The 27,992-nt window shown below is 41.1% G+C and overlaps 2 long non-coding RNA genes across 3 annotated transcripts; one reads left to right on the plus strand and one right to left on the minus strand.

The window, feature by feature from the left end:
- Window positions 1-3,158: 3,158 nt before the first annotated feature.
- Window positions 3,159-12,687, minus strand: LOC113947474. Its single transcript, XR_003527744.1, has 3 exons — window positions 12,496-12,687; window positions 5,689-5,771; window positions 3,159-3,251 (listed from the first exon to the last, which is right to left on the minus strand). It is a non-coding gene; the product is annotated as an uncharacterized LOC113947474 (long non-coding RNA).
- A 2,949-nt stretch (window positions 12,688-15,636) lies between these two features.
- LOC113947497 lies at window positions 15,637-23,185 on the plus strand. 2 transcript variants are annotated; one of them, XR_003527761.1, is made up of 4 exons: window positions 15,637-16,030; window positions 16,383-16,615; window positions 18,275-18,444; window positions 22,461-23,185. It is a non-coding gene; the product is annotated as an uncharacterized LOC113947497 (long non-coding RNA). The 2 variants fall into 2 exon arrangements; XR_003527762.1 differs by lacking the exon at window positions 22,461-23,185 and adding an exon at window positions 19,758-22,357.
- Window positions 23,186-27,992: the final 4,807 nt, after the last annotated feature.

Genomic DNA, 27,992 nt, shown 5'->3' on the forward strand with positions numbered 1-27,992 from the left:
TCACTTGTGCATCAAAGAAGTCTGACTTCTTGGGAATTGCAGCACAAGCTTTACTGACTTCTCAGTAATATTGTACTGCGAGCTCCTATTTAATAAAATTAGAAGCTAATTCATGTATGTTGTATGGATCACAGCTTAATTTTTCATGCTGAGTGGTGTAAGGTATTTATCAACTGGTTTACTAGATTAGATCTCTGCCTGCACCTCCCCGCACTCAGCTACGTGTGGATGGAGGCTGACAACTCTGCCTTTATAAAAGCTTTCCTTGCTCAACCCCATGACTAATGCACATAATTATTTTTAAAACAGCTTTGGTTACCACTGCAGTACACTTTCATGTGCACACAGAAATGTGTATTTATGTTCATCTAGAGTTTGTGAACCCCAGGGTTCCTTGTAAACCTTACTCTTACTCTGCTGTTTAAAGAAATACTTTGCAACTCTAGTGTCACAGTGGGGAGCCGGCTCTTGTGATCTGGATAGTGGGACATACAAAGCAGTGACTGTAAAAATATATGAATAAACACTTAAAGATATCTAATTTCATGTCACATTATTTAACTCCTGTATTACCAAAGTCCCCTGAGGTTGTTCTGTTTCCCTCAGTGACCAGTTATTTCTCCTTTCAAAATGTAGCTGGACATGGAAGAAAAAAAAAGCAAAACAAACATATCAAAACAAGAACAATAGGGAGGGGGATCACAAAACAAAGAAACCTCAAGTCTCTCTCAGGTTTTATATCCTTTTGTGGCAATGAGTTAAAAACTAGATTGATTTGATGTGGTCTTTTTTAATGAGTTGGTGATGGTGGTTGCTTGTAACTTGCTTGCTTACTACATGGTCACATCTAATTAGATAATTTGTTCCAGTGCTTTTCTAAGAATTGCAATCATTGGACATTTCAGTAATTTTGTTAAGATGACCATCTTGCTCTTCTCTTTTCTCATTATCTAGTGCCCCTCTTTCTTCAAGTGCTCAAAAAAAATTTTTGGTGGTTCTGACAAATTCACCCTGGGTGCCTTTCCTCACGTTTAGCCAGTAAAACAAGCTTTTAGGCATTTTCTACCTTACCAGACTAGTTTATGGCCTGCTCTTTTCTGGTAGCTCTTTTACCCTTTTCCTAGGTGTTATACTTCTGCCTGTCCACGTCCTGGAGGTGTCCTTTTCAATGAATTCCTGCAGAGTAACATGAATTGTTTTAATCCTCAGGGCTAGCTACTCCCTTTCCCACTGAGAAATGATCATTATTGTCTTGCTAATTTATTAATTTACATAATTTCCTGATAATATTGCTGTTCTCTGGGCCTGTTCTGCGTCTTGAGCCTTTGATTTTACCCTTATAAATTCATGCTCTTCTGTCATGTTTCTGCTGAATAACTTAGCTTATGTCCTATTTTTCTTATTCTTCTCAAGTTTCAGGCTGTTTCATAGCTCCTAGCAGAGCCAAGTTGCTCTCCTGCTATGCTTCCTCCGCACTGGCAGAAATGTGTGTGTGCTTTTAATACAGTTTCTTCAGAGAGCTACCCATCCTCCAAAACTCCCTCTTCCGTTTACTTTGCAGAAAATCATTGCCATTGTATCCCAACAAGCTCTTGAATCTCTCACCTGTTTCATAGCTTTGAGTTGGAAAAAAAAAGGCTACCAGAGTTTTCAGCTAATGCCTTAAAAAGATTTTAAAAAAATAAAAATAAATTAAAACTATTTACCCATGCTGTTTGTTAGATGACCTGTAGCAGAACTGTCATGTGTCTCATGCTGCTTCTTTCATTTTCATTAAGTAGAGACTTCTAAGTTTATCCTGTGCCCTGTCTGAATAAAACCAGAATATATATATATATTAAAAAAATATTCATTGACGCACGAAAATATTGTTTTAATCTTGCTGGGCCTTCCTAAACAGCTATGAACTTGTTTCATAATAGTCTAGTCACGTGTCACCTATCAAGCTTTTGGTATTCTAGTTGCTTTGTAATCAATTACTTCAGTTCCTTTACAACTGGTCTGTTTTTTAAAGGAAAGTGTTCCTCAGAGTGTTTTTATTTTTAAAATAAATTAAAAAATAAAAGCAGTAAGTTTTGCTAAAAACCTTTTTATTTTCATGTTGATTCATTTAATGGTCAAATTAATCCCAGAAAAGTTGGTGGCTTTCTTTGGATTCTCAGTGCACACAAGGTATGGAGCATAGAGGGAACCTGATACAAAGGGATGGGAGAAGCCTCTGTGTGTGGCAGTGAGACAGGGAAAGCACAGTGGTGTCAGGGTAAGCAGAGAGCTATGGTAAATAGAAGGGACAGGTCATCCTCCCTGAATAGCCCTAAGCTCTGTTCATATTTAAAAACAAACAAACAAAAAACAAAACAAGAAAACAAAAAGCCCCACACACCTAGAGCTCTAACTTGGTTCACTCATCTAGCCCTTGGAACAGACACAGAGTAAATGGCTTGACATGTCCTTCTCACCACCTGAGACTTTCAGCAGTCCTGAGCCCTGATGCTGCTACAGCATTAGCTCAGTGGGAGACTCCCGAGGAGGCTCTTGTCCTTCCTGGAGCTGCTTGGTGAGGACAGAGGAAGAAGCCTAACAGTTGACTGATGTAAACACTGGCAGTGCGGCTGGCAGAGAGGCGTGAGGGAGCTGCTGTGTCTGGTCTTGATCATACCAGAGCATTTAGCTTGTAGCTGTGCCTGCTCTGGAGGCTGACCAGCAGAGATGAGAAGTTAAGCAAGTGGTTCCCCTTCATTTTTGTTATTTAACCTCTTGTGTTTAGCAGCAGATAAGTATAAAACCCCAAAAAAGTTTCAGAAAAATGTTATTGTGAATTCATAGGTCTGTTTTCTTTTGCTTTGCAGCCCACATCATTGATTAGCTCAAGTAAAATTGTGACATTTTATCCCCTTCCTTGAAAATGGATCAAGGACACTAGCAGGCTGGAGAAGCAGGTTACCTCAGCTGTATCCTGCCTCACCAGGAGTTCCATTGAAATCTCTTGGCACTTTGGACCAGCTTGGATTTTATATGGGGTTTGTTGTTGGGGTTTTTTTTTGCACATCAGTTTATTACTCATAATGAATCCAAGAACAATAAAGATGAATTTCCGCAGTCACCATCCCTCTCTTTCAAGGAGGCAACATGGTAGTGCATGCAGTGATTTTTTAATGCACCAAATATCTTTTCCCTCTTCTGGTGATGAAGCCATGAGCTGAGTGGCAGATCTGTACGCTGAAAACAGCTTGCTGTCCAATCCACCTGGCCTGTAAAACAAGAAAACTACTTTGCTTGCTGTTTTCAAAGTGTAAGGTGGGATTCTGAAAGCTGACCTAAATGGTTTCCATTTCTGTTGGATAAATTGGGCTTTCATAGTTCTTGTGGAGAGTGCTAGCTATTTACAGGAGTAAAGAACTTCTCACTATGAAAAAGAATACATCCAATAGAGATAATGATTTTTAGTCAGATATCATAATGCATCCTGAATTATATTTTAGCTTTTACCAGACAAGCTCTCTTGCCTGACATTGCCCATGGGGGAGCAGTATCCCTATACCCAGTGATGAACACTTTGGGTGAACCTGAGTGGGAGCCTCAGTGTGCAAAAGGGACTGGTCTCAAAAATGCCAAGGTACAGCTCTTATTAGGCCCTCAGTGGCACTTGGAGCTAAAACCACTCCCAGTATTATTTTTTTTCATCCCCATTTTCATCTAATTTTCAAGGAAAACTATTAACAGTGTGACTTTTTTTCATCAAAAGTTTTCCCTCAGGCTAGAAATTCATTTGCTGCCCTCTTGAAATTCTTGTTTGTTAGACACCAGGGGAGGAATGTAATATCTGAGCCTGGGATACTGAAGTAGCACATGTACAATATTCCAACAAGCAATTGGAAAGTGAATCCATTGTATTTGCATCTCACAGCAGCTGATATTAATGTGCAAAGTTAAAATAAATCCAGGCAAGTTCATAGATTTATGATCAATACTTATGCAAGTTGTTTTCTTAGTAATCAGAAAGGCTAATGATGATTAGTTCTGTCTGGAAATACACTGGCCTGCAATAAGTAACCTCCTTGCATAACGGAATTATATCTTTAAGCAGTGAAGGGCTCAAAAAGTAAACAAAATTTTTCCTTCCAGCTGTGTATATACTTATGAAAGCCTTAGAGGCAGTCTGTGGTTTTTTTAAACAGCAATAAGGGCATTAAAAGCAAAACCTGTTGGAACACTTCTGCAAACAGCCATTTGAAAGAGAAATGCCATGAACAGAGCCAATCCAGAGCAGCAGTTTCAGCCTGGCATGGCCATTACCTGTGTTAAGTGCCAAGCAGTGCAGGCCCATTTCCCTACATTTGTACAAGTGTTGAGAGGTTCCCTGGAGCCTGTGAGAGGGAATGGAAGGCCTCTGTGTTCCCTCTCTTTCACTCTTTCCTTTTTCTTGTTTCTAGATGTACAGTGTCCTGAAACAGCAGGGGTGCATGTGTATTCTGAGGCAGCAAATGAGTGGTTCACAAAGTCTCTTAGGGCTCTTTATTTTCCAGCCTCTGTGCACTTTGTGCCTGAAACTAAAATAACACTGAAGGGAACATCTGCAACTTGTCACAGCAGGGAGACAGGTAGCTCCCATGGCAGTGTGGCACCCATAAAACATAAAATGGATGCTCAGGCAGCCCAGGTTACAATACGTCTTAGACAAGCATTTTCCCATCCAATGGAGTGGGATGCCATTTTCCTGGCTACGGTGGGTGCCCAGGTTGATTCAGCAGCTCTTACGAAGAGGCTTGCTGCAGTTTAGTCTAGCCAACCCTCTGGTTAGAGAAGACCAAAGAGTGGAGACACACAACACCCTGGGCCAGTGCAGGAGGCAGAGCTGAGCCCCACAGCAAGGACAGGGACATCTCCTCCATGAAAGGCAGAAGAAGCTGCTGAGAGGGTGCATAAGAAATGCTGCCAGCGGGTAAAGCCACCCACGCTTTGAGGCTGATGAGCCACGGTGTTACACTCCTGCAAAGCTAATCAGCAGCAATCAGGGGTGGCCACAGGCAGGGGAAGGCAAGGGGTTGTGCTGGGCCACTGGCACCTGGTGAATGTCAGAAGCCTGCTGGGAAATGGTCACAGATTAAAATGGCTGTAAGTCTGGAGCTCACAGGTTTGCTACTCAAGAGGATTGTTTCCTAGAGCAGAGACTGCTTGAAAGGGAAGAGCTGGCACTCTGAGCAACGCTGGGGATGTTGCTATGGCCACCAGGAAAGTGGAGAGGGGGTGCATACAGGAGCACAGAATGGTGGTGACATGGCAGCTGCAAAGAAAACCTGTGTTAATTATTTGGGGGATAATTCCTGCTGATCAGCAGCACAGGGCAGCCTAACCTCCAGCTGAGGCCGTTCTGAAACTCTGAAAGAAGTTTACCTGTTGTTTTGCTGCACATGAGCACAGCACCTATGCAGAAGCATAAAGAATGTGTGTGTGTCTGTGTGTGTAGCCTGTGTCTGTGTCTGCTCTTGAATCGGTGAAGGGGAATTTAGTTAATAACAGAAGAAATGCAAAATTTTTTGCCTCCCTCAGTCCTCTGTAGCCAAGCTGGTATGATCCTCTGCTATGGTGCACTGGACTTGCATGTAACTGGAAAAATGTTTTCCATTCCCATGTATTATTCACTGTAAGATTTGAATATTTTATCTAAGGCAGGTTCTTGTTACTCACACTCACTTTTTCTTTCACTTTCCTCCCCCACAGCCCTGAGAACAACTAAGGTGAAAACACGCAGTCAGTATCCAACTCATCTCCTGCAAGCAAGAAGAGTGAGAGATGCTGATGAAAGCTGGCTGTAATTGGAAAAAAACTGTTGTATGGAGAAGGCAGAGAGAGACATGTAAAAAGCCTTTGTGTTTGCTTCAGTGCTTAGAAATACGTGGATAATTTATTCCTGGAATGAGAGTTGCTACTGTTGAAGAAAGGCATGAAGGCAGAGAAACATCTTGGAGGTTTTCTTGCATTAAGTATTCTTTATTTCAATATCTGCTGCATGTAGCATCTTGGCGCTTAACAGGGGACACATTCTCAATTTTAAGAAGAGTGGCTGAAAGGTGACATGTTTCTGTATAGCTCAGCTTACAGCTAGTCATACCTGCTGGCTTTAAAGACCACTGCAGCTCCTGTAGTGCTTGGGAGGGAACTCTGTCACTGGAATAGGAACTGGACACACCACTTGATCCTCTGTAATAATGAGAATTTCTAAGTGGTAAATGCCTCTTGTTGTGTCAAATTGCCTTGCTACTTCTAATTGCAAAACTTTCCTTGGAGCAATAGGTAAGCAAAAGGGATTCTCAGACAGCTCAGACAGCAGGTTTTACACCTGTTTTGCAGTCTCTGACACTTAATGTGATGACTTAATTTATACAAGGGGAAGGCTAGAACAAGAAAATAACCCCTGGAAGGCCCTGCAAATGGCCAGAAAGGTGGTCATGGGCTCATCTCAAAGCTCCGCTTGACTGGAAGTTGTGTCCTCAGGAAAGGACAACCTAGAGACTACCTAATCTTACATGTGGCTTGAGCCTTCCTAACAGCCTCCCAGCTCCCAGCACTGTGGAAGTCAAATGGCTTCACAAAATTGGAGGGGTTTGTTGTGGGTCTTGAGCAGACCATTTATGTTTTTGTTAGTCAGGATATTCAGAACTGAAATGTTCTGCTTTGAGAACCTGAGGTTTGTTGGCTTACTGAGGATGAAGCTATTTCAGCATTCAAAGAGCAATCACCAGCATTTCTGCAGTATCCAGGACAGATTCCGCTCCATTAGCATTAGCAGAGTCACTGGTGGATTTGCTGACTTGACACAAATAGAGAACTCCTTGCTTTTTTGTTCCGTGTAAAAACAGTGAGCATTTTAAACTGCATAATTTTTCTGGCTATATTGTGCCAACTGGACAAATATGCTCTCTGTCCACTCCCCTCCCCCTTGACACCTTGCTGGGGACAAAGATTTGCTCTATTTATTTCTGTGAATAAATTGGAGACCTATCTTCTCTGCTCATTGGTTTTTATCATCTCCTTGATTTGTGCTGTGGCAGCTGGTTTCTGGAGTATGCACGATCTTTAATTACAGCAATTATCAAGTGTTTAGATGGTGAGAAGGTCAGCTTACTGCTGAAGAGCCTAACTAGTCTTTGAGTTTTCCTTTATTGATGGAGTACCAACCACTCTGGTAGCAGAGGTGGCTGCTTGCAGGAAAAAACTCATCAGTAACTTTTGGGAGTTTGTATCGCTCACTTCCATGCAGTACATCCTCTGGTCCCACTGTTTCTCCCAGGCACTAATGGTTTCTTCTTTTCTGACCTTTTATGTCTCCCTTCTCCCAGCAGACCCAAAAGCAGTTCAGCACATATGCTGATGCTCAGTGCTCTTAAAATTCACAACACTGAGTAGTCAAGTAGCTGCACGTGGAATGAAACACAGAGCCTTGGTGCAGCACCTCAATGCTGGGGGATATGATTGTGGGACTTTTTTCTAGTTATAAACTCTTTCACTCCCAAACTGCCTTCAAATTGCAGCTATATGGGTGGTTGCAAGCTTCACTATACAAACAGTCTTGGATTTTTTAATGGGAAATAATTGTGATGAAAAGCTGAATGTTGCAATGACCTTCCAGAGAAGCACAAATAACCTTTTTGAGGAAGAGGAAAGGTAACACATGACAGAATTACAAAGCTGGTATGTTGTCCTTCTGCACTGCAGACCCAGAGAAATGCAGGCATCCATGTAAATGTTCCTTTTCTTCCTGACACTGAGCCAAACTGTAGAAAACTTCTGGTTTACCTTTCTGTTGAAGCAGACTGGAGTATCAGCTGCTCAAAGCCCATCTTCTTTTATTTATATGCAAAGGTTATCTCAAACAGCATACAAATAAACCTTTTCTCAAAGAAAATTCATTCTTATGAGCCCAGAGTTGTGGTTTTGAAGGTTTTCTCTCTAAATGCAGGAAATAAACCTCAGAGTAAGCTCCCAGCTTCAAGCCACGATTTCTCTCAAAATTAGACTCTTTTATTAAAAAAAAAAAAAAAAGAAAGAAAGAAAATAATTAAAAAAAAAAAAAAAGATAAAAATATCCCAATCCTTAACAGTACATTATTTTTTTGAAGATTAAAAACTTGCTCAGAAGAAATAGACAACCTAACAGGGCCACCTAGTGATACCACCAGCGACAAGGCACAGCAAGGACCATGGCCTAATTTCCAATCTGCTCCATGAAGCAGAAGAGGAACCAAGAAAGACAAGCTGGTGCCTGTGTTCCCAGGTACTCTGGGATCCCCATCAGAAACTGGCCTCATAGGTCTCTTTACAGTACATAGCTCAACTGGAGCACCTGGATGGACTAATGCTATTTCTAGGGAGAGGAAATCAATCATGTGTTGTGAAAGTCTGCAACAGATTCTGCCTCCTAAAGCTCAGGTTAATACCTTGTCTGCAAAGGTATTAACCACTTTGTTTTGAGGCAAAATTGTGACTAAACCTAGGTGTTTTTAACCTTTTTCCTTTTTTTTTCCTTTTTTTTTTTTAAGGCTATCTGACAAACCATATAATCATTTTATTGCTTTTTGCTGCCTGATTTCTCCATGCTTTAAGGGCAGTGTAGGTATCATACTTCAAGCTGCACCTTTGCATAAAAAGCCTGGCATTTAACTATGCTTCAAGGAAAGCCATTTATTTCTCCTATCAATTTCCCTACAGCCAGATGCACCTCATCTTCTGACTCATAAAACAGTAAGCATTATAGGGTTCATGCCTGAGGAAGCAAGAAAAAGCCTTGAGACAACAGAGTTAAAACACTGAGCAGATTCACTGGTTTCTTGTGGAACTCGCGCAGGGGCTGTTTAGCCAGACATTGTGGTCACCTTTTGCAGGAATACTGGTGGGTAAGACCATTTTGCCTGCTCAGCCTATCAGCATTTGTGGGGTGGCAGTTATGTTATAACCCCTTTCAATGATTTAGATGGGGATAGACCACGAGGTCTTAACCTTTGCAGAAGTTGGCAAATTGACATAACAGAGCTTTTGTATCTATTTTCTGCTAGGAAAAAGCTGGGCCAGGTCAGCCAAGGCAATCTGTTTTGGCAGCCCACTGTTTTCTGGGACTGTGGGAATGTGTGCATGTTTTCCAAGGAGCAAATTTGGTTTCAGTGATCATCTGATGAAGCCCACGCTTCGTGTGCAAGCTGCCTTCATCAAGCATGATCAAGGAGCTTGCACTGAGACCGGGCAGGGCTGTGCCAGGGGTCCCTGTTGTTCTGACAGGTCATGGGAGCTTTCTCGGGCAACAGGGTGAAGCCCTGCTGGCAGTATGTCACATCATTAATACGGAGGTTGATGAAAATTCATTTAACTTTCCTTGAGCTCCCTGTTACATTCATTTTTCTATGACTCTCGTCTCAAATAATACCATGGGTCTGTGTGTGTCACATTTGCATATAACTTGTACAGATTTTAAATACAAAGATACATGTGTCCTGGGCTTTATTTGAGCATACTTCTAATTATGAGGAAAATGAAATTAAACAGTCTTCAGAGTCTCTTGCTCCACAAGAAGGCAGAATCTCAAGAAAATGAGCAGTTTCACTTCATACTCTCTTTGCTGGGCTGCACTAATATTTGCAGAGGTGTATTATGTTTGATCAAACATTTTACATTACTTAGAACAAAATCTCCACTAGTAAGTCTTTAAAGAGAATGTTTGGGGTTTTTTAAATCTAAGTTTTGCTCCTAGAAAGACCTGAAAATATCCCTTCAGTTTCACAATGCCATGGGAAATTCATGGTCACCATCTGTTTTGTAGAACAATGGAGTGGCAGAGATGGATACTGACTGATTTGCCCAAAACCAGTTCAACAGCAATGTCAGGCAAATGAGCAGGATCCTGACTCTGTGGGCTGCTCTAGAAGCTTGAGCAAGGCTCTGGATCCTTATTAATATGCATGAGCTCCATCAAGTCCCTAAAACATTTCGCATGATCTTCGGGAAAATTATTTGTCTGACCAGCTGTTGGCTAGCATGTGCTGTACTAAGTACATCATACTAAGTACATACATGCACTAAGTATGATGTACTTTTGTTTTCTCTCTCTTGTTTGTAGGAACTGCTACACTGGACTCTGAGATCTCAAAGTTACCCAAACATGTCCAAGGTGCACTGCAGAGGGACCTTCAGATGTCAGATGCCGCAGAGCTAAAAACAAGCAGCAGTCACAGCTTCTCCTATTAAGGGTTTTACTGCAGCACCCAATATATAATATTCACAATATTCTAAATGCCAGTATAATAACCCAGATATGTGATCTCAGATCAGCTTCCAATGTTTTATATCAGAACAACTTAAGCTAATTACTTTTTCCTCAATTCATTCTGCTTTACTTCTTTTAGGTAGGCAGAATTGGAAGAGCTGGATTTGATATTTAGTTAACTAAATTTCTCTTAGTCTGATGAGCAGTAATGTAAATGAGGCGCATAGATTGTAAGCATCCCTGCTGAAAGGAAGATGGAAATGTGACATGTCACAACTGTGAGAGGTAGGGAATCACCACAATTCTGAGGTTCTGCGTGTCACTTGGGACCATACAGCATTCAAACAGTGGTTAAGACCTATAAATTCCAAAGCAGACAAATTAGCCATGAAATACTTCTCTTTCAGGGGTTTTATTCACAAACATCCCTGTTGCTTTTTCAGTGGTTATAGGAGATATTGTTCCTGGACAGCTGTTATTTACATGGCAAGACAAAACCAAACCATTTGTGCTCAGGGATGTTCTGCAATGATGCAGCTGCCACAGTCAAACTCTGGCTGCACTGGAAGAGACTGTACTGCATCATGGGCTGTGGGCAGAGGACAGTGGAGCATGAATCCCTCTGAGACATCTTGGCATTGTATCATAAATGAGCTATACTGGACTTGGGCTTGAACACTTGGGTTTAAATTTATTCACTCAAATGCAATACCTTCTTTTCTCTTTCAGCAGGCTGCCCAGTTTCTCCCACAGCAGTGCACCGGTGTGCCAATGAACGCAGCCTTGCAATAAGGTGTCATACTGTGAACACTGGTGGAAGGGGTGAGGGATGTACCCTACTCTGCTACAGGTGTGCTTGCTAACCCATAATAAAGGAGTGAGGCCAGTGGGCAGCAATGCCTGAAACCTGGACAGACAGCCTTCTGGGCAGGGCACCTGGCTGAGTGTAAGGGGCAGACAGCTGGGCAGGAATGGAAAGCTGTCACTCCTGTTGGCTGAGGCGGAGTTTCCCCAGAGTTTTTGTCCATTCAGTGATCTTGTGTCTGCTCTCTCACTGGCAGCCAGAAAGATCAAGCCTTGGATATAGATACACACAAAGGCTCTCCTGCAATTATGCCTATTCCCTGAGCAAAGGTTCAGAGGTTTGCCTACCACAGTCAGAAACTATTAGAGAGACACAGATGCTCTCCAAGTTTTTTGCTAACAGAAGGTAGTTTGTGCTTTTATGTTGCCTTCTGAAAGAAGCTTGATTTAACACCTAAGGAGTTACAAGAGTGTCATACTGATGTCTTTCTGTTCCTTGGAGCTGTGACACCTTGAAAATAGTCTCCTTCTCATAGTCAAATTGGCAGCTTTCATGCAAAGCTCTACATGCCATTTAATAAAAGTCTGAATGACTTCATTAGGCCAAGAGGTTTTTCTGTGGCAATGATACCAGGGAAATTGCAGGCTCTTCTTTGCATTTATAACACAGTATAGTTGTGATGAAGGAAAGGATGTGCTGTAGACCACCCAGCATGCTATAGGACTCTGGGCTTACAGGCAGGCCATACCAGCAAAACCAGTATCATTTTATTCACAGTCCTTCTGATCTGCTGCCCTGGGTACAATATAGCTGACTTTGTCATCCAGCTATTGCAGAGTTACATCTGCTCCTACATCTCCTGTGACACACAGGAGATGTATTGCAGAGAGGGCACTTAGGGGAGCAGCCCACAAGTGAGGAACAGAGGAAGCAAGAGGTCAGTAGCTTCTACTACTACTAGAAGTTTCTGACACAGCCATAGCAGGACAGAGTGATTAGTTTGCCCCAAGTAAACTGGGACATGACTTGTAACAGGACAATGCTAACTTAGAATACATGGCTGGGTTTATCAGTAAAGAGATTAAAAGAAAATAAACCTTTGGAAGCATCTTGTCCAACCCATTCTGAATTTGTGTGTGTATGTGAGGATTGTTGGTTTCCCCTGGAGAGCCCTTTCTCTGCAGATTGGTGTATCTGAAAAAGGAAAAACCTCCAACCCCAAACACAGTTAGCTTTCATATTCGAGAGCTAAAATCTGCCTGCAGTCATATCTGTGAGGCATTTTTATATTACTGAGGTCTCCCTGGCACAGTGTATCAGAGTGTAAAATGTGCAGTCAGTGACAATGCACAGCTTAGATCAATGATACTTCTCGTGCTGTTTGCAGGTGACCCTGTTGCCACACCTCATCATCCTTGTGTACCTGCAGGCATACCTGGCAGTGCTAATCAAACCCGGGATTGCTGGAGAGTAGAGAGGCTGCATAGAGGCAGGGTTGGGCATCCAGTTAAACAGCTGTGAGGGCAAGACTTGCAGGCAGTGTTTAATTAGGTGACCACGTCTCTCAGGTCTCACATGCTCAACACAGGGTTTCTCCTTTGGTCTCCTACTGAGGTGCTCAAACCTTGTGGATGCTACCGCACCTTGTTCACATTAGGAGATGAGGTGTCGCCCTCATAGAATCACAGAATCATAGAATCATAGAATCATTTGGGTTGGAAGGGACCTCCGAGATCATCAAGTTCAACCCTTGATCCACTACCGCTGTGGTTGCTAGACCATGGAACTAAGTGCCGCATCCAGTCTTATCTTAAAAACCTTCAGGGACGGAGAATCCACCACCTCCCTGGGCAGCCCATTCCAATGCCTGATTACCGTCTCATGTGTACTGTCAGGACAGCCTGGTGCTGCCAGCCCTCTCCCATGCCTACCTGGGGGCCCCCTGGCACCAGACAGGGATGCTCCATCTGTCCAGCAGCACAGCAGAACACAGCACAACACAACATCTGTGCCATGACCAAACCACTCCCTGTTGAAGGAGTCCTGGATGCTGACTCATGAGTTAGGGAAGGTTTTTTTCAATGGTATGTAAAAAGGGACAGAGCTCTATTTCCAGAGGAAGGAAATAATAGAAAGAGAGCAATAATTCAGTGGTTTGACCTTGTGCGGACTGCGAGCAGCTCCAACTCCCAGTGTTCATAACTGAAAGATGAAAAACTTTTCTTTCACAGGTCACAGAGTAATGCAAAGAAAAGAGCTACCCAGCCAGCCTTAAGCAGGTGGGAAGATGTTCATACCTTGGCTGCCACTCCCCTGCTCTCACATCCAGCAGGCAGCCCCATCTGGAATCCAGTCAGAGGGAAAGCATTGGGTGTGTTTGTCTGGCAAAGAGAACAAGCTCCAACTGTCACTGCAGGTATTGTTCACCAGCAGTAATCACACCCTTTCACTTCCTCCTCTCACCACAAGGTCATCTCCAGGACATGTTTATAACTGAATTTAGTATGCTCATTTGTACTTTTACCCTTTTCATTTGGAATTTACCTGAAATGCTTTCACATACTGCTTTCACAACACAGATATACAAAAGCTAAAACAGAAGATAGGAAGAAGCAAATTTGTCTGAAAGGTCTGAAATCGCCTTTGTGAAAGTGAACAACTAGATCAACAGGGTTGCCCACAGCAGTAAAAGATGTTAGATGGTTGCATTTGATGGAAAAGTGTTTTCATGCAGCTGTTCAACAGATTGAGTCCAATGTCAATAAAATCAGTCATTCAGCAAATAATTTCTATCACTATGTTTGGATGATGTGCATACACATATAAATGTGTGTGTGTTGACTGTGTGTATGCCTCACCACACCATTACTTAGTTTTCTTACTGTCTTAGACTGCCTATTAAGTCTTTACTTCATTTTCTAATTAATCACTATCTGTAAATGTCATGAACACGTTATTCATCTTGTCCAGGTCACTCATGCAGATGTTAAACAGGACCCATACCGAAGAGGGTTTCTCCCTGTAAACCTTTGTCATATTTCTGATGACCCAAGAACTATGAATTTACCAAGCAAATGGGTGAACTTGCCCTATGGCCATTACCTTTGTGGGTGAGAGATGACAAAGCAAATTTTTCTCTAAAAGTACCTTTCCCATATCTCTTCTCTCAGAATCCTGGACCATTGAACCTTCCAGAGTTTGACAGAGCCTAGTGTCAGAAACTTTTGAGGCAACATTGATCCTTTACATTTCTCTGAAATAGAGAGGACTACACCTCTGTGCTTTTCTGGGTGGGGGTATAAAGTTTGCTGCAGCTACTCATAAAATTTGATTCCTTTAAAAATCTTCTGTTGTGTGCTGACAGCTACCTCCCCAAACAAGGCCATTCTTTTATATGGTCAATGCTTAAAGCCACATCTAATAGCTGCTGGGGCAGACCTTTTAAAAAGGTGGTCTGAATGCTGATTTGTGAGACTCACACGCTTATCCTGTGGTACCTTCAAATTCTATCTCAGCTGTATCGCTCAAAAAAACATCCAGAATTTGTATGATAAGCTAGATACTAGTTGAAAGCTTTTCTATCTGTTCTATCTGTTTCTTTTTAGATTTTTTGTTTGCTTTTTTTGCTAGACAGATTGTCCAGAGATTGTCTCTAAATTCTCTATTAAAATACACTGATGTCTCTTCTGAATTGATGTACTCCAATCAGTACCTAGCACCATTTGGAAAGAGTTCAAACTGTATATATTTAATCTGACAATGTTTTGTCTGTTTTTCCACCTTTTTTTCCATTTCCCCTGGAATACACCCAAAATAGCTCTGTGTCATCAGCAAATCTTGGAAATGGAACTCAGACAATGGAGAACTGTTTATGGACATTGGTGTATTCCAGCTACTCTTTTTTTTTTAAGAATTCATGTAATAGTTAATTGAGCACAATCCATCTTCATTTTTAAGCCAGTGTTTAGGTGTTAGTGACAAACTGTGAAGGCCCCATACAGTTCTGTAATCTTCTGTATCAACAAACCCTGGTCCCACCTGAAAGACTAGAATATTTTGAGAGTGGAGGCCATCTTCTGTGCTGATGAACAGGCTGCTGGGACTACCTTGTTCCTGGGGCCTGGTCTTCCTGTTGCACAAAACCCTTGAACATTTCAAAAACAGTTTAAGAAATATTTCTGTTATTTTTCTAATTGTCTCAGTTTAAAGAGACTGGAATGTTTGCTAAGGAGGATGAGTTATGAGATAGACCAAACTCCCCTCTCTCAGCAATTGTAAATCCAAAATTAAGAGGCTCCAATCGAGGAAGTATGGAAAAAAAGGAAGAAATAACAACCCTTTATTAAAATACATATGTATGTTGGCAAAGACAGTAACAGAACACAAAGAACAACTAGACAATAGTCTTGTACCCAAAAGTCCCCTTCAAAAAAAAAAAAAGAAACAGTCTGAATACTTCTCTGTCCTCTAGCACAGTTCTAATCACGGTCGGCAGGGGGCGCTGTTGGATCGCTGGAGGTGCAGAGCCTGCAGTGCTCTGTGTTGGCCTGCAGGGGGCGCTGTTGGGCTCTGGAGGTCACTGTATGGGGCCTCGGATCACGGGAGAAGCCAGAGTGGGGCTTTCTCCCATCAAGAGGGGGAAGGGAAGAAAGGGAAAGAAGGGCAGCCCACTTCTCATGGAACTCACCGCTGTCCTCGGCTGGCGGTGCTCAAGGCTCGTCTTTTTCTCCCAAGGAGCACAAACTCTCCAATGGAATTGCAGCAGGTTCAGGCTGGAGGTAGGAGCAGCCTGCAGGCAAGCCGAGGCGAGTGGTCAGAAACGACCAGGTTGAGAGGAAGAAAAAACGGCCTCAAAGCTTTTCCAAATGCGCACAGCCTCCCTGTCTCCATTCAAGTAGAGAAACCAAACTGTTCTCCCGTTTGTGAGGAGGGCAGCAGCAAAAACTCCTCCTCCTTCCCTCTAGTCTTAGGTGGACCATTAGCCGGGAATGCAGTTTTTGCCAACCAGCTCTTTTGTACAGTCAATTGCCCCTTCCCCCAATCCCACAGTGGGGCAGGGGAAAGGAAAAAAATTCCCGCTTGAGTTTTTTGAACAAGCCAACCTACAACACTAATTTTTCTAATCTGTAAACCAGTGGCCTGGGACTTTGGCTAGATTTCAAATATCAAAGAGCTGACTGAAATACTCTGGACTGACCCCATAAGGAACACTCTGTAATCCTTTTGTTGTGCAGGCATTAGTTTCCCTTGAGCTATGATGATTTATGGATTCAGGAAGATAGTGTTTTCTCTGTGAACCAAAAGCTGTATATTTTTTTTCAGGAGTCAGAAGTTCTTCTGGGCCTTATCATATACATCAGGGATGGGGTTTGTCACTAACAGCTTTACAAAGGTGTTACTTCTCATCATCTACAATGCGTCCCACTGCTGTCACACACCTAACCTCTTCCCGTGATTACATGGTTCATAAACACCTCTTCAGAAGGCTGGATTTCCCAAATACATACACACAAAGTGTGGGTGGTACAGCCAGCTAAGCTGGTGTTTATGCAGAGGTAAGTCTCTGTTCTCAACCAGGTACAAGACTGGATGAAATGCTACAAGAATGGTAGCTTCCTTTCATACTCAGTTTTCAGAAATAAGGTAGAGCACAGCTGCTTTTGCCACTTGGCCCCGAGCAGGTCTCCACCGAGGCAGGAAAAGAGCAGTGGTGTCCTCAGAAGAGGTGACGGTGAAGGAGGGCTGTCGTTTTTATTACCCTGCAGTCCCAGCATCATGTGTTGCTTGTTGAACATCCTCGTCTTAAAGAAGAAATATCCCCTCTCTGCACATTTTGGTGATTGGCAAAAAAAATAAAAAATAAAAAAAGCAGCCCAGAGCTGTGTGAAAATGCCAAGTAAATAAATGAAGACCTCTTGCCACAAGCAAAACATTCATGACTCAGGGAGTTTAATTTAATTTAATTAATTTCCAAGTAACATAACCTTTTAATAACTGGTTTTGTTATTGAGGGGAAAAATAAGGGGCTGATTGATAAAACAAACACTGAGGGAAATGCCTTTCTTCTCCTTTCCCCATGCTGAGCTTCAGTCTAACACTTCTCCTCCACCTTTTCTGATATCCACTTTTCACTTATTTTCACTGCATGTTGCACTTGGTCCCTCCCCATCCCTTTGGGTGAGGTGACAGGTGACACAGGAGGTTGCGCTGGTGCATAGCAAGTCTTCCTCTGCTGATCCATGCCACCCAGTGCTCCTCATCCTGGTGTGGGTTCTTTGTGGGCTGCAATCCCTCTAGGGTCTCCCTCAGCAAAGGGATCCACCTTCCAGCTGTGTCTCTCCAGCCCTGTCCTCTGCTGCTTGCCTCCCATATGTAATTTCTCCAAATTTTGGAAGTCATACCAGTAAAGCATTATTGTCCCTGTACTGTCCAAATTTATTCTCTTCCTTACATATCAAGCTTTTTCTTCAAATGAAGTTATTTCTCTTTCCCTTGAGCCACTGCAGGCTGCCTACACCAGCCCATTTGTTTTTTCCACCTTACGGTAGTCCTCAAATGTCTTTTAGTGTTTCTTTTTCCATGTGGAAGCGCTAGTAAAACCAAAGTTCTCACTGGCAATTCCTGGCTGAACAGTTCATATTTTGACACACATCAAAACCTCTCTTTTTCAAGTATTCAAGGCCATGCATTTTAGCGGTGTGACTCTTAGATATCCTCTCTGAAGTTTACATTGGAAATTTGTGGAGTGTGTGCTCAATTGAAGGAGCACTTTTCTGTGATTGAAATGGAAAGGTGTGAGTGCTCTCTGGTAAGTCGAAACTGCTCAGCACATAGAGCAATACACTTGAGCCACTGTGATGCAAAAATAGCTCCTTTCTTCTGTTCCTCTTGAGGGATTCAAGACACAGGAGTTTGTTTGTATAGATTAATTAGTAACTGTGCAGCTTACTAGTGTTTTCAAACTGAGAATTAGCTATGAATGTCCAAACAAAAGTGACAAAGGATTGTAGCAGAAGTTTCTGAAAAATAGTCAATGTAATACAAAGAATGATTTTTTTGGTTATAGGTTCACTGACAGAACTGTGCTTCCTATCTACATGTAGATATGGATAAAGAGCAATTTTCTTGGCCATTTAATAATGCAGGGAAATATGGCAACAGGTCTGTCTATTCAGGTCAAAGTTCCTCAACTCTGTCATTGTGCTTGGATACAGGTACAAAAATGCTCCTCTTTGGTTGACTGAGAAGTCTTTTCAAACAAAAAGCACTCCAGTCTAAGACCTTCAATCCAGTGATACAGAAAAATACTTTTTTATTTCTTCAGATATTGTGGCTTTGAGAACTTCAGCTTTATCTCCATGTTCCCATATCTGTTTCAGTGCAGGTAGATTGGTCCTGTACAAATTATTGTTACAAAGCAGTTTGATATAAAGCAAATACTCTTTCCAACTGAAGCAAAATGTACATGCTAAAAGGACATACATGTGGCCCTGAACTATTTGCCATCCTTATGATGGTTCTGCTGGGACATGGAGGAGTGAGGAGGTTGACACAGGCTATCACTTTTACAGATGGGCCCTTCAGAAATTGCTCTCACATATTGGACAGCACAGCAGGCAAGGTCATCTTTGCTGCAGCATGTATCCAAAATCCCTCTCATTGTTGCTCATTGTTGGCCTGGTGGAAATGATCTGTGTCCACTTCCAGTGCAGTTAGCTATCCTCAGAGGGGTAAAAAGAGACAGAAAACAGTGGGCAGTCTGCCCATTCTATGCTTTGCATCTGAAGTCCTGGGCACAGGGCCCTTACATTGCAGATGCCCTGAAAAATCCCCAACAACTGCTGTCCAGATGTTACGGTGATCCTAGAATTGCTTACCCCTCTGCCCCACCATTATTCCACCCATAGAATACCCCATTCTCCTTAGGCTCCTCAACAGGACTGCTCACAGGCAGGTAATCCAGCCAGAGCTGGCTGTCTCCTCTGCTGGACTCCATCTCTAGTGCACACAGCCACACCATGGTTTCAAGCAAGTGCTCTACCCCTGAGTCTCTGAGTTTTTCACCTTCAGCTATGGAGAGCTGGGCATTCTCTTATCTAATCTCAAGCTTGAGAAAATTACCTCTGTTGAAACATGGCTTTTATGTTAGGTTGTTCTTTGATCTTGTTTTTGTACTACTTTGGGAAAGGCTGGGCCAGTTCTGTGTTGTTCTGTGTTACTTCAATGCAGTGCTGGTTGCTGTACCCTGATTTTTCTGGATAGGCCAGGAAAAAGTGGAAGGTCTTATAAAATTTAAATATGAAATCTTATTTGACTACCCCTCATGAGGATAAAATCACAGGGAAAACTTTCATTATTTGGAGCAGAAGCCCAGCCAGTGTCATTTGTCTGTGAAGGCACACTCCTGAATCCTTTTTCAGCTAAAAAACAAGTATAAAATAAGTAAAAGAAAACAAGCAAACCAAACCAAACCAAACACAAAAAACCCCCCAAAACCAAAAAACAACCCACGAAAAAAACAACCCAACACACAATAGAAAAAAACCACACAGATTTTCTCAACTGTATATTAACATCTGAGCTGTTTACTTACATGTGTAAGAGATAGGGACCTGACTGTGCTGCAAGTCATTGAACTTCATCTTAGGGATGAAATGAAAGTTGTTTTCATGAAAAATTTCTTTGACCCATCTACAGGCAAAGTCACTCCTGGTCTTTTTATCTTGTCTTTGCATCCTGCTGAGATAGCAATGCTGAAGCCAGAAGCTGCTGAAATGAAAGGTTTTGCTGCCTGTTTTGTCACAGTAAATGGGTTGTGGAAAGGAAACATTTGAGGGTGGTGACTCCAAGAAGTCATCTCAGCATTAGTTTCTGTTGCAGGAGTGCCAGACATCTCTTAAAAACAGCTCTCATAGCCCTTGGAGATGACATTCATGGAAGACAGATCCAACTTCAACTTCTATGTGCTTTTCTAGCAGTAAAAATACTTATTTTCTGGAAACTTTAGTTTAACTCTTTAGAATAAGTTTGCAGGGAGAAAATAACTAACAAACTTTTAATATACAACAAATTGATCTGGTTATAGCTATTTGTTGCTGGTTCCGCTCTTTCAGCTGCACCAGCCATGGGAATAAATCCAATCTGTTTTGAAAGAGGAACACACTCCTAATCCTTAGATGTACAGAAAACCTTTTTAAATTCAAAGTGTAGCTTGAGAATTATTGGAGAGCTCAGGTAGCAAAAATTAGCGCAGACCTGTGCAAGACGTCTCATTCCTTATACCTGAGGAATGCAAGTGATGCAACCTTCTTAGCATTAGAATTAACTAACACTGACAGCTGAAGCTAAAATAAAATTGTCACCTACCACCGAATATCTAAGATCTTTAAACATGATGTGTGCTGACTTCTTAAAAGTCATTTCTATCTGTTGAGCATTTTAAAGAATGGAGTTTCTTCATAAAGAGGTGGGGGGACATATCTATTTTTCCTCCCCAGTAGCTGCACTGTGACGTCATTTGCATGTTAGACAGCTTTGGAGCTACCACAAACTAATATTAACTCTCTTTATATTGGTGAAAATAATAAGATCATTCTGATTTATACCAGTAGGCTTTTATTTTGTCCATTTCTGACACGACTCAGTTTGTAGATGTGTGTAAGGACCTTAACTTTTAAGGATTTGCATGACACAAGCCATGAAGGCACCCCAGTTATTGCTGCCAGAAGGGAAGCTTCACCTGGGCAGCGAGCTGTACTCATACAAGCACTCCACTGCTGTATCCCAGCCATTGCCACACAAACTGCATTGTGCATGAAATACAATAGCAGAATATTATCCCATGCTAATAACGGCAACCAGCTGAAGTACTCTCTGCTGTGGGATGAGAGTGAGCTAAACCAGCTGTGTAGTTAAGGATATGAAACCAGGGGGAAATTGGTACAGATTGGTGAAACTCCCTCCAAAACCACTGACGATGTGAAATATGGATTTCCTAAAATATGAAAGGAATGACTTGTTCTCCCATCATTAGCGGCTGAAGGCAAATACTCGTGATATTGAATTAACAAAACTACTACCTTTATAATACCATGGCTGAAGGCTCTTCAGGGAAGACACTGACTCATATGACTGCTCTTGCTCATCCTTTTCAGCCTGAGCAGGAGAAGGACGTGCACAGAGGTATGACACATGCTGCTTTGAATCTCAAGCAACTGGGGGAGGTACCATTGTTTCAGATACTAACCTCAGTGTCAGGAACAAACTGATATGCTGGTCAATTCTAGGATTTTGAATGTGAATATTTACATTAGTAAAATAGGCAACCTTATTTTGCATTAATTTTCAATTTCTCTTCTTATTTACCCCTTTTCTAAAAAATGAAAGGTCAAAAGTAGAGATGAACAGGTAAATTGGAGGAGGAGAGGAATTGGAATTGATAGCTGAATCAAAAACTTGGAGGGGAAAATAATTGTCTTGCATCTTCTTTTTCTTTGGTTGGAGTTTTTTTTACTTTAAAGCGAAGGGGGGGAAAAAGCCCATCAGTTTGAATTCAAAGAAGGCCTTTTGTATGAAACATGCTCTGTGAAGTTTTGGGGTTATTGCACTACTTTGTGGATGCATTTTCACAATTTAAAAATGTTATGCACAGGTGAAAATACAAAAGGATCGTTATTTTTTTTATTGAGAAAGCAAAACCAAACTGGTTTAGTTCCTTCAAATCCTTCCCCTAACCTCTTTTGTTTTGACAAAAGCTGTTATTTAGATTTGCTCTGGATTTCTGGGTTGTTTTAGTAGAGATTTGTGTTTCTGGTCAATTTTATTATATGTCCATATCAATGCAACCAGTGTGCAGTAATAAAAAAGACAAAAATAAGGATCTATTTTCATAACTCTCAGAAGACTTTTCTAAAAACTTGTCTTCCTGCTTTCTAGTTAATTGAAATTTCCTTCCCTTGACTCACTACTTTCAAGGGCAAAACCAAAGGGCATCTTCTGGGCTCAGTTCCCATAGAGGAATGTGCATGTAGTTGCTGCCCACTGCCTGGGAATGTATTTTCTAAAGATCTCTCCTGGTTGTTTTCAAATATATTTGTTATTTTTTTTTATTTTGTTTAATCAACTGTTTTCTCATTGGTTTTATTTACACAGTGTAACATGCATACAAATAGCAGTATATAAACTATAACATGAAATTACCACATAGCCAAATTTCTGCTAATACATGCTTACTTTTTCTTCTCCACCCCCCAAAACATCCCAACATTAAAGCAAAATAAAAGAAAAATACAAACCAAAATCCTCGAAAAAACCCGACAAAGACTTATTAACATTTTGGAAAATAAAAATAGGCCTAGTAATGCTCATTAGAAAATTGAAGCTCTTCCTATTCTTTTCCAGCTGAAGGGGCAGACCTTGTCCTTTCCATGGTGGTATCTTACAGAGAGAAAGGTGAGTCCTCAGGCAACCAGATCAAATAGAGGACGTTGGTTAAAAGCTACTATTACTGCTTGGAAATGTGCTGAAATTGCAGTAACATGTCCTGTGATAAATTTACAAGCAGTTGTGCCATTGCTTCTCACTGTGTATCTACACAGACTCTTGAGGTGTGAAAATAGATAAATCCTGGGTAAAGAAATCAAAGTTTTTGCTGTCTGGTAATACATGGCTTAGAAAAAGGTGAGGCATGCAATAGTGTGTCTGTGTGTGGGAAATACTTATCTGCAGCTATATTTTAATTACTGACACACATAGATTTTTTTAAAAGAGCTTTTTCCTCAGGGCTTGTATGGAAGGCCCAATAATGGAGGTACATGCATACTTTCCCAACTGATCTTGGACTTAGGCATGCACTATGGACATACATCACAGAAATGTGAAGGATTATAAGGACAAGGGAAAGATCAGAACAGGATAATACAGCCTAGGATGTGTTTCATAATGCCGTGACATATTACAGACCCCTACAAGGTACAACCTTACTCACTGTGTAACACCTGCAGGACTCTGTTGTACCATGCCCTTCTTAGTAATTTGCTGACATTTGGCTACTGAAAAACAAGTGCATATCTTTTTATGTTTTTGTACAGCCATATTCTCTTAAATAAAACCTATTAACTTGAAAATGCTGGAGTTAGATTTTTATCTCTCCTTCATGCTTGATTCTGAAAAATGTTCCCTAGTCCTTTCAGATCTACTATAATTCAGACATCGTCTTTAAATTAACATAAAATATTCAGAGAGAAGGATTTAGGTGAAAATACAATGGATGTAACATCCTCCTCTATTCACCACACATTTTCCATTGATTCCTCCCAATTATGAGAAATGCACTCTTATGTACATTGCTTTCTGGGATTTTCAGTTTCTGCGTATCATTTTTGGGTTAAGTGCTCTTTTGGTAATCCACGTCTATCTGTATTTTTATCGTGAACCCAATATCAAATAAATGTAAGTCCTCAGCTAATAAACACCTTGACCCCTGCTTTCAACGGGAACTGAAAGAAGCACAAAACAAATAATACACTTCCTTTACTGTTTAATATATAAACTGTGTCATACTCCTCAAGGTTTTTCTTTGAACCTTCTCCTAAAATGAAAAGTAAATTTGTAATCAGAGCAGATGTCACAATTTTTACTTCTGTGTACATCTCTCCATAGTGCAATGAGATGCTGTCTATTTGCATATGAAAGCTCAAGTCATCAATTGGCCCAGGTGGTTGTACTTATTTGACTTAAGCCAACGTGGGTGTGAAACCTTGGAATGAAAATATACACGTTGCTTGTACTGCTGCACAAATAACATCCCTGAAGAGAACTGAAAGGAAGTGGTAAAGCTGAGCTAACCTAACATGCTCTGTTTAATAAGGGTCTGGGGCTTTGGAGCAATGACATCTCTGTATTGCAGGATCACTTTTATTCCCACTAGATCTTTAAAAACCAGAACAACATATGTGCCTGTGTGGCATTGCTATCAGCCTAGAAAATACTTTTGGATCTGACCTGGTTCTGTCTTGTCCTACCAGACACCCAGAGATGTGTTCCCAATTTGTTTCACCTGCTTTTAGCCAGTACACCCTAGGAGCCACCACATGGTGCTGGGGGGAGCCCAGTCACACCCACAAGCTGCTGGGCAGCCAGTCCTTAGCTGTGCCAAGACCATGGGTGAACACCATCCTCTTGCCCGTCCCTCAGCACCTCCAGAGGCAGAAGCTCCACACCCCTTTTGCTCCAAGCAAGCTCATACATTCACACTTTTCAGCACTAAGGCTTTGCTTTTTGCTCCAAGTAGCGGCTTGCATTTTAAGTGGAGGGGTCAGGGATGGTGGTTTTTCTGGGGGGGAGGGGATTGCTTTTTGGGGGGCAGTGTGGTTGTTGTTGTTTTATTGTTGTTGTCCTATTATTTTTTAACAATTGTAGAAAAAATACCAGCAAATATTTTCTTGGTGTTTCACTTTTTATGACAATATTTATAATACTTCCTGTTGCAAATTTGTGTTGAGGAGATTCTGCAAATGAATATTGCCTTAATGTAAATTTCTAACTTTTCCCTAGGAGAAAATAAAATTTTTCAAGATATTTTGCAGTCTTTTTCTTAATGTTTTTCTCTCATGAAACCAAATATAACCAGTCTTTATTTTTTGGATTGCCACTTTGCTGCTGTCCTCTTTGGAGAGAAAAAAAAATTGAAATAGACTGAGGTAGTACAGAGGAGAAATAAAATAGAAAAATGTCTCCCAGGCATAAGTTACACTTTTTAAAATTGGTACATTTGGGAATCTCCAAAAAGGAAATATTAAAGTATGTGATTTCCCATATCTCTGCTTCTGACAGACTCTGATGGTGTGTTTTCAATAGCATTTCAAATTTAACCTATAGAGTATCAGAAAAAGATAATTATCATTCTGAGGTTTTAAATTGCTTCCCAGAAAGATACAGAGATGAATTCCAGGCAGATCGTGTTTGTCTTTTTAGGGGTGAGTAGAGGACAGTGACTGGATTTTTCATCAGGTCTTGCCATTTTCAGCTGTTTTTGCCTGAAGATGTATTTCTAAAAACCTGAACTATAGCAGGGATGGTGGGAAGATGTCCCTCTTCATTGTGCTCTGGGTTAAATGCAGATTTTGACCCTGGATCACTGTGATTTAGGAAATTTAGAGACTCGAGCCTGGGTACCTCCTTTAGGCTTTCCTTTAAGAGTTTTGTATCATGATGACGGGTTGGATGTCAGCTGTTTTGGACGGTACCTTAAATTTTGGGATGAATTTTAAAGTATTCCCAACTCCAAATGGATTTATTTAAGTCTGTGTATTAAATAACTGCAGTAGGATTGTATTCACATAGATCTTATATGGACCTAGAGAAAGCAAGACGAGCAACGTTCACTTCTGTATTGTATTTATGTTTGTGTGTGTGTGTGTAAAATATGGGGTAGGAATACTGGCAATTCCCTGTGTTCACTCATAGATGGCACTAGAAATTCTTGTACTTACTTTCTTTGGAAAGTGAGTAAAATCATTTTTACTCTTCTACCAATAGGTGGAACTAGTAATGCCTTTGCTACTTACGATCTGACTCAAGGAGCAACGCTTTCCTCTTCCTTGCTCCATTTAATGAAAAAGCAAAATGCAAGAAAACAATCCTCTATCATCCCAATTTTCCCATCAATGCCTCTCAAAGAGTAACCCTATCTCCTAAAACAATGAATAGTTTTGAGTTTATTTCAATATACAGCCAGAGCAGGGTAGCAGAGGAAGAAGAAGAAATCAATGTCATTTAGAAGGCAGGTTGCTGGCATTCTTCCATTCCCAGACAAGCTGGAAAGCCAGATATTTTATTCTATCCCTCATTTCTATGAATCTGACTTTCCATTTGAAAGCAAACTTTGAACGTGGTGCAGCACAGTGACCATGCTGCCTGCCAGCTGCTCTCAGGTGTTCACTAGATGCTAATCAGTATTCTTGAGACAATGCTAAATGCATGAAAATTAGGGCAAACAGTCTAATTTCATCACATCTAAATTAGGTTATGCTCACCCCTAATAGCTAAACTTAGGTATTGGCCTCCTTAGTCTTCCAGCATTTTTACTTCCTATACGATGTAGATGTTGCTGATTTAATTGGAAATGATCAAGTATGCAGGGCTGATGGTCTCCTAGATTAATGTTACTGGAATGAAGCACTTCAGGAGCAGGTGAATGAGGCACTGTCCAAAATGAAAGGATGTACTGAGAGCCCCTGAAAGGGTGAATACATCTCTTATTAACGTACAGCAAGGATGCCAGGATGAATGGGGCTGTGTGTGTATCTCTTCGCCTTTTGATGGGCTGAATGAATTAGGCAGGCTCAAAGGTTTATCAGTTCCCTTTCCTGGCTGAGATTTTCCTTTGACAGAATAAGGGAAGAGACCCAAAAGTCATCAGCTGTATTTTTCTCACCTCATATTCCATGGTTGCCTTTCAATGATTATATGTTTGTCTGTGTGTTCATGAGGAAAATAACCAAAAAGACCCTGAAATCTGAACATGTGGGAAAATAATTCCTATTTGTAAGAACTAGCTGAACAACTCAGAAAGCAGCACATTCTCAGACACTCTGCAGCACTGAAAACAACCTCCTTTCCAGATATGTTCCTACCATGTAGCTTAGTGGTGATTAAACACTGAACACAGGAGTCCCATACACAGGACAATTTATAGATTGCCCACTGCTCTGTGCTACATGACCTCTTCTGTTTTTCAAGGGTTACAAATGGTAGACACGACAAGGCATTATCACTGTGCAGGTAGGACTTGTAGGGATCTCTCAAGTTACTCTCCAGTTAGGAAATTATTGCAAACCCCTAACCTGCTCACTTTCATCTGCCTTGGCAAGCTCTCCTGTAGGGCCATACCTCGAAGAAGTGCTTTTTTGCAATGGGAACATTTCACTCCATGCCGAAATAGTACAGACAAATCTTCTCCAGGAGTTAATTTTCAGTAGGGTCCCCAGCATACGGATCTTGGAGGAGAAGAAAGTGGGGGGGGAAAAAGCCAGTTTTCAATATAACTTTGTCATTAAAAAAATGTTTCAGTTTTATTTTTAAATAATCATCCTCTCTTTCCTCAGAATGAGTCGTCTTTACAGCTTTTTAAAATGCTACATTCTCTGTATTACCTTGACTTTTAACACCATCCCTGTACCCGATGCCTGAAATATTCATTTGTACAATTGTAGTAAAAAGAAGAAAATGAATGAAAATAAGAGTGAATAATATTGAGAAATAACTAGGATTTTGCTTGTTTTCAAGGTCAGTAAAGCTGGTAGGTCAAAATGTCAATATAGCTAACAAAAGGATGAGTTCTACAGTACTGAGGGGTACAGTTTCTTTATATTATGAAGTTCAAAAGCCTAACATTAGTTTGTTTGGCTGACTTGGTTTTTTGTTTGTTTGTTTGCTTTATTTTTCCTCTACTCTGGATTTCTCTGCAGAGCTGCTCCAGAACTTTATCTTTTTGATAGTTAGAAACCTTTAATTTCCATAATGTTCATTTATGGGTACTTTATTCTTAGCATAACTATTTTTAGCTGACTCTCTCCTCTTGGAGTCTGTTTACTTTTCAGTGTGGAGAACTGAGCTGCTGGTGTCCATTTGCACTTTGAGGACGAATATATACATAAAGTATTGTCTACCATATTACCTTAAAAACAGTTGTTATTTTCACATAGAGAGAGAAAAAGAGGAAAAGCTAGTTCAGAGGAGGAGCTACATTTTGAGAAGGCACATCCTCAGGCAGCACACCTGTGTGTCCCGGCACAAGTTTGTTTGTTTTGCTGAACACCCTAATATTTGTGCTGCTCAGAGGACCAGTACTCCTAAGGCTGGTAGATCAGTCTTGTACTATTTTCATCAGAGTCATACTAGCAATGCAGTATGTTTCCTTACAGAGACCAT

The sequence above is a fragment of the Corapipo altera genome, unplaced genomic scaffold (assembly GCF_003945725.1).
Source record: "Corapipo altera isolate COAL_440 unplaced genomic scaffold, ASM394572v1 24b, whole genome shotgun sequence".
Taxonomy (NCBI): Eukaryota; Metazoa; Chordata; class Aves; order Passeriformes; family Pipridae; genus Corapipo; species Corapipo altera.